This window comes from Lipotes vexillifer, unplaced genomic scaffold (assembly GCF_000442215.2).
Source record: "Lipotes vexillifer unplaced genomic scaffold, Lipotes_vexillifer_v1.1 scaffold1358, whole genome shotgun sequence".
Classification (NCBI taxonomy): Eukaryota; Metazoa; Chordata; class Mammalia; order Artiodactyla; family Lipotidae; genus Lipotes; species Lipotes vexillifer.
The window spans coordinates 1,067,720-1,075,092 of NW_006779069.1; the positions used below are offsets into that span (position 1 = coordinate 1,067,720).

A 7,373-nucleotide genomic window follows, 5' to 3' on the forward strand; every position below is an offset into this window, starting at 1 on the left:
TGTCCACACACTCAAATTATTTGACAAACTTGAATAAAATGGCAAATGTTCTTGATCAAATAATCACTTGTAACAGTGTTGTAAAAACTAAATTGACTCATCAGTTCAAGCAAGATGGTTGAATTAGTTGTCCTGTTGACACAGTTTCTTTAAAAAAAAAAAAATGATCTGCCATTGCACAAAAGCCAAATATTCTTATGCATTGGAGTTTGATGCACCAAAAAAATAAACAAAGTTTTCAAACTAGGGTGCCTAATCAAGGAGCTTTAATCATTACTGAGTGATGGGAAAATTTATAATACAGTAAAATATCCATTAAAAATTAGTTAATAGCTTTCCCTCAGTAATAACCACACTGTTGAATAGAGATATTCTAATGCATTCAGTATTTTAAAACAATGGTGGGTTAAATGTCAACCTATAGTGGAATGACTGAAAATGGTACCAGGTTTCTTTTGGAGGTGATGAAAATATTCTAAAGTTAGATGGTGGTGGAAGTTACATAACTCTGTAGATACACTAAAATTCATTGGTTTGTACACTTAAAACAGGTGCACTTTATGGTATGTAAATTATATCTAAATAAATGTTTTATTTTAAAGCCAAAAGAAGAAGCAGCATTTTAAATCACACACCAATCCTCTCTCTCTGAAGAAGGAAGAGATTTCTAAATGAACAACAACCATGGTCTCAGGGGCAAAGATCACTTGGAGGAACAGTCATCAGAATCCTGAAGGGACAACAAATGCCATTATCAACAACAACAAAAAACATATGGTGGATAATTTGAAAAAAGATGATCAATATTCTCAGCCTCAGGAGTTTGAAATATTCTTGGGATGCTGCGGTGGTCACATGAGAACATAGTAAAAACACAAAGTCACAGGATGCACATTAGTGGTGCCAGCAAAAAACTTCCATTAGGGAAAGGGCCATGTAGGTGCTCTTTGGGGAAACAATGCAGCTTTCCCGGGACTTGCTCCACATCTTGAATGAAGAATAAGCTGAATTTGAGTAGGCAAAACAAAGCTGGATCAGAGATAGCATGAAAAAGACCAAGAAGTGGGCTTCCCTGATGGCGCAGTGGTTGAGAGTCCGCCTGCCGATGCAGGGGACACAGGTTCGTGCCCTGGTCCGGGAAGATCCCACATGCCGCGGAGCGGCTGGGCCCGTGAGCCGCCATGGCCGTTGAGCCTGCGCGTTCGGAGCCTGTGCTCCGCAACGGGAGAGGCCACAACAGTGAGAGGCCCGCGTACCGCAGAAAAAAAAAAAAAAAAAAAAAAGACCAAGAGGTGAATGACGAAGGAAAGGTGTGGAGAGGCAGTGAAGAGGCGCTGCCATTGTGGGGTGAGTAATACGGATCATGCCAGTTAAGGTAGGTTTTGTTATAATCTACCAGCAATAATAATAATCATCATCATCATCATCATCTATATTTGCTCTTACCAGCAACGGAGTCTAAACTCTTAAGTTCTGGGGAAGATGAAAGAAAAACATAAAAAACAACATTGTAAATAGACTAATTTTGACCTGTCAAATCCAGATGTGAAGAGGAGAGAGTAAAAACATTTTAATAATTGAAAAAAGGAAATGTTTCAGAGAAAGAACGCAGTGACCACAAGCATTTAGAAGAACAAGAGAGAGAGAGAAGATTCCAAATGGCCACTGGTTTTAGAACCTGAAGGAAGAGACAGAAACAAGGGGATTTACAACACTACAGTTTGGAAAAGAGAAAGGTTGCTTGGGATATTGAACTTGAGGACAGACCACCTAAGAAGTTATTTTACCAACTTGGGACTGGTTATGAGACACGTGAAGAGGAAGGAGAAAGAGGCAATGTTACCTGCACCCTTACCTTTCATTTTTCTCATTCTTAGGTATAAAGGACTGGGACCCAGAAAATTGTCTGAGTCCTCAGAACTTCAGCTTTTAATTAAAGATATTTGGTATCCTCGAGTATGTGTAGTTACAAAACAGTTAAAGTATGAATTAACAAGAATTCCAATGTCTTGAACGTATAATTCAACAGCAATATATTATTGCTAGTTAAAGCAATTTTCAAGGCATGTACTATATTAGTTTTACAAGAACATTTGCTTCATGTGTTTTTCTTCTAGAAAATTAATAATTTTGGCAACGTGTTTGTGATGTTCTTTCTAACATGCGTTGTAGAAGGATATTGTCACAACTGCTGCTTTGTGTATTCTGGCTCTCGAAGATGATTTCGCACTTACTAAGTCTGAAATTTAAATCGTGGGTTTGGCCATGGCTATTGCCAGACAGCAATATCACAGAGTTAGGATGAAGTTAAGAAATTTTTGTTGTCATTTTGGATTTCTAACTTTATTCAGAAAGAAAAAAACCTACATAATTTCAGAATTACAGGCATGTGAGGTATTGACTAATATTTTTCTTTAAATGAACAGTTTTTGCTAGTTCTGAGAGTCTGCAGGGTATGTGCTGTTGAAACAGCTCTTTCCCAAACTAAGCAATAAATCTAGAATGACAGCTACACAAAGCCATCAGCAAGTCAGGGAAGGGCTGTGTTCAGAGTGTAGGCATTCAGGTAATTGGAGAGTAAGAGGGAAACAGTGAGATGACAGGACCCTACTGTTGGAAGAGATAGCAGAGATCAGTTTTAAATTATAATCTGTTTTCAAAATCATCATATTTGAGACTATATAGAAGATCTTGAAGTGGTTTTAATGCTAATCACAGAGCTCATCAAAAATTTAATTTACCTCCTAAAATATTTAGGTTACCCTCTTAAACAAGAGCACCAAGAACTGATTAACTTTTGTAATTAAAAAGACATTTTGGGGCTTCCCTGGTGGCGCAGTGGTTGAGAGTCCGCCTGCCGATGCAGGGGATGCGGGTGGTGTGAGGTGATACCTCATGGTAACTTTGATTTGCATTTCTCTAATAATTAGTGACGTTGAGCAGCTTTTCATGTGCTTCTTGGCCATCTGTATGGGCATCGCAAAAAAAAAAAAAAAAAGACATTTTGCAGAAAAGCCAATATGAATCAAGATGTGAAAAACTATTGAGTTTTAAAGACCTTTTTAATGGAAATTAAAACCCTCTTTATTTTAATTTATGCGTTTACATTTTTGGTTTTACATGGCATTTGGTCAGATACCAAGGAGAAAAAGGAAGGGAAGGAAAGAAGAACTTATGGGGGTTGTTTGTTTGTTTTGCTTGTTTTTGGTCACACAGCATGACTTGTGGGATCTTAGTTCCCTGACCAGGGATTGAAGCTGGGCCCTCAGCAGTAAAAGTGAAGAGTCCTAACCACTGGACCACCAGGGAATTCCTGAACTTAAGTTTTAAAATATCCATTCAGTGAAATAAATGGAATTGTATGCTGGGAACATTTCTCACTAGAGTTACAAAAATTATAAATTTATTAATGAAAAGATAAATTTTCATCAGATTCACCATAATTTTGTTTTCCATGAAAATTCTTAAGGCACCTCTCATAAAAGCATTTTTGAAATTTTTACAAAGGGTAGGCAGATCTTTCTGAAGCCAGCAAGTATATTTTAGGTATCTGGCGTGGAGATGTGTACATCTGCTCTATAATGCTCCCTTTACCTTACTGGAACGGCATTAAGAGAAAATGGCGAAGTGTCTCTGGAAAACTGATTCTGAACTCTTTTAAGACTAAAGAATGTCTTATGGCTTAAAGAGAAAGAAATATACAAGAGGCATAAAAATAAAATGGGTGATACAACTTGAAAAGTTTTTTATTTTAAATTAGAACTAGAACTTCAAATATTTAGCTGGAAGATATTGTCAATTATACAAGTTTTCCAAAAGGCAGCATCTCAAACACCTCATGGAAGATGGCATGATTTAATGAGATCTCTAAGACGAGGAGCTAGTTTTCCCCATCCACCGGCATCACAATGAGAAAATAACTCTTCTACAGAAATATCTAAGACGAGGAAGCACTGTTTGTGGATTTTACATAAATCTGTAAAATTACTGCCTAGAAGATATGATTACAAACAAGTGGAAATCAAACATTTCTAACTCTAAGGTGGTTCAATACATAACTTGCTATAGGAGACCTGGGAACACTGATGACAACTGGGAAGACCTCTTTAACAGTAAACCAGAGACATCTACTGTCTGAAAATGGAAATAGCAACAAAAGCCATTTTATGCATGGTTTGTAGAGGGCTCTGGGAAAAAGTGATGAGGCTGTCATAGGTGCAGCTAATTCTGGAAACCAGGATGAGGCTTGGCTGCTGAGAGGGTGAGTATTTTGCAGAGACAGAAGGAAGAAGAGAAGAAAAACAGAAAGAGGGGAGTTGCTTTGGCATAAGTGATGACCCCATAGAGATACATGGCCAGGGTGAGGTGAAGAGGAATGCAGGATCCTGGAGAAAGTGTTACCAGCAAACATTATTTTTTCCCTGAGCACTCAGCCCTTTTCAGGGAAAATCTCTCTCCTGAGCCTTTTACTGTATATAGTTTTCTTTTTTCTCCTTCTTTCTTACCCTCTTCCCTAATTGCATCTCCTACAAACCTTTTAGGGGTGGGAATCTGTTGATGATACAGATTTTTTAAATTGCTTCATAAATTAAGGAATTTCTGGCTTTAAGACAATATGATAAACTTTTAAAACTACACTTATCCTTATGGACCATCTAGTCTTCATTTAACAGATAAGGAAACCGAAGCTAGGAAATTTTAGGTGACCTTGGAGTCATCCAGCTGGTGAGTGACAGAACTCAGACTGGATACAAGCTTTCCTTATGGACTGGGCCCAGTGGGAATAAATTTTCCTGCAAGGTGGCCACTTTTACAAAATGTTCCTCAAAAGTTTTCCCACCTCCAGCCTATTTTTATTTGTTTTACATATGTTTGGAGTTTCCGAGGCTTAAAAAATTATACATTTTCATCATTTTCTTTGAGCTGCTTTGAGGAAAATCAAAATTTAATATAAACACATAGCTGCAAGAGAAAATAAAATGGGCAGTTATCTCTCAGTTGATGTATCCAATCCAATATGTTTCTGAAAAGAATGAACTGATTTAAATATAAATTTTGTGTTTTGATGGCCTTTTTTAACACAATACAACAAAATGAAACACTTAGCTTTTTATCTTTAATTCCTTCTATCTGTATGCAGCTTTTTGCCATAACACTATCATTCATTGTAGAATGCAACTTCCCAGAGGGTCAGGAAGTAGTCTTTAATTTTTCTGTAAAGCAAGTAGCTTAGGGTGACCTGGGAATTTACCTTTATGGTAAAGTTTTTAAATATTAATTTTGATTAATCAATGTTTTAAAGAAGATTCATTTTATCCTACAATTCGCATTGTAACAATTAAATATGCAATGCCTTTGCAAGTCAGCTGCCATATAAACCAGAAAATCACTTCCTTTAATACATACTTCATCTGCAAGTAAAAAGCTTCAAACGCACCTTTTTATTTTAATGAGATATTTTATACATTCACATTTTCTCCCCCAGGAACATCCTGGAGAGGAAATTTCAAATGTCAAAATTAGTAACCAGGAGATTATTTTCACTGTAATCTTTTTATAAAGAAAACAGAACAAGGCCAGAGTATTGTCCAAAATCATTCTAGGTAGACAGGATGACGATGTTGAATTTAACCTGAGCCCCGTGTTCCTGGCAAACAGCAAAGGTTACAGGAATTCTCCCACTCTTTTGTGTTCTGGAAAACAGCTTAGAACTACCCTTCCCATATGACTCGACTTAGATGAGACTCATAGATGCCCTTTGTTTACCTATGGCAAGGCCAGCCTTTGCTTCACAAATGATTAGCTCAATCCCTTGTCCCCACTGACAAATGGGAATAAAATGTTTGGTAACCAAACTTTGGTTAAGTCCTCTCCTTTTTCAGTCCCTGAACTTGAGCCTACTCTCAGCCTGAGACAGCATACAGCCCCTATTTATGGGTCCTCCTGGAGAAGAGGCTGGTGTCAAGATAAAACATTCTCTGATCTACTGTCCTGTATGCCATCCTTTCATTCCACTTCCCCACACCAGGCTCTTTCTAGCTTTGTCCACTCCTCTTATAAAAGCCCTTTTGCCTAACTCTTAAGACACTGCAGATCTCACGGTCACTGGTTCTCTCTACAGCAGTAGCCCCCTCACAACATTGCAATAGACCCTTCCCCCCTTTGCAATAATCCTTGCAAATAAAGTCTCTCCTTACTAAGTCCACTTTATAAATATTTGAAAAAATCAAGAATTCTAATTAAAACTGAGGGAAATTGACTAAATAAAGCAGATCAGGATTATAAGATGAAGTTTTCTTGTCCTAGAAGCAAAATCATACAATGTTCATAAGGGTAATCATAGTTCTCAAATTTTTTTTTTTCTGTTCTCCAAGATAAAATTTCAAAGCTTTTCAAGGGCAATGCTTTCTGGAAAATGTCTGCATTCAAATGAATAGTGAATTATTTTCACAAATTGTTCTAAAAGTCCCAGTATTTTCCAAGTTTCATTCTGGAATGTCAAGTTCCCCAAATTGGCCCAGATCCGAGCTTACCTTTCATGAGTGAAAAAACTACTTATTTAGTATTAGCTCACTAAATCTTGCAATTCAGTATTGTACAGTGGGGTGAGAAATCTAAACATCTTTATTCAAAATCCCTGTCAAATTGCTCAGTACTCATTTGTTTACCAGAATAAAAATCTAATTTTTCAATGACAAAACCATACATTGTGAGGCCCAGTGCTACTGAAAATCTTCAGGACATTTCTATGGTCAGAATTGACCAATACCATATGCCATATTATGTAAACAAATACGTAACATTGGGCTCAATTGCATAAACCACAGGAGGAAACAAAAACGATGAGATGAACAGATGTCTTAGAAGCATAATCATTTCTCTAACAATCCAGGAGACAAAGACCTATGTTTCCCTTTGGTCTGTAAAAATAGGTTGGAAATCTTTATATACCCACTCTTTATTTTTTTAATTTTATATATATACATATATATGAAACAATTAGTTGGCATTTCATAAACTTAACAGATCCAGGTAACTGCGAATTAATTTAACTAATGCCCTTCTACACATGTTGGAAAAAAATCATTCATTTCCCTTGACATCAGTTCTAGGCTCAGATCCAATGCCTGTATACTCTGATTCATTTCTACTGCATTTATTTAATGCTATTTATTTATTCCTTTATTTGCTAAATACTTATTGGACACCTACTGTGTGCTAAGCACTGGGGATACAGTTCTAAACAAAATAGACGAAAATCTCTGTCCTCATGGAACATGCAATTTAGACAGAAAATGAACCAGATTAATGAGCAAAATATATAGAATACTAGATGTATTTTGTACTAAAGAGAAAAAATAAAGTAGGAAAGT

At 36.7% G+C, this 7,373-nt stretch overlaps 1 non-coding gene across 1 annotated transcript; it reads right to left on the reverse strand.

Annotated features, from left to right (window-relative positions):
• Nucleotides 1-3,236: 3,236 nt before the first annotated feature.
• On the reverse strand, nt 3,237-3,309 carry TRNAK-UUU (transfer RNA lysine (anticodon UUU)). Its single transcript has one exon. It is a non-coding gene; the product is annotated as a tRNA-Lys (tRNA).
• Nucleotides 3,310-7,373: the final 4,064 nt, after the last annotated feature.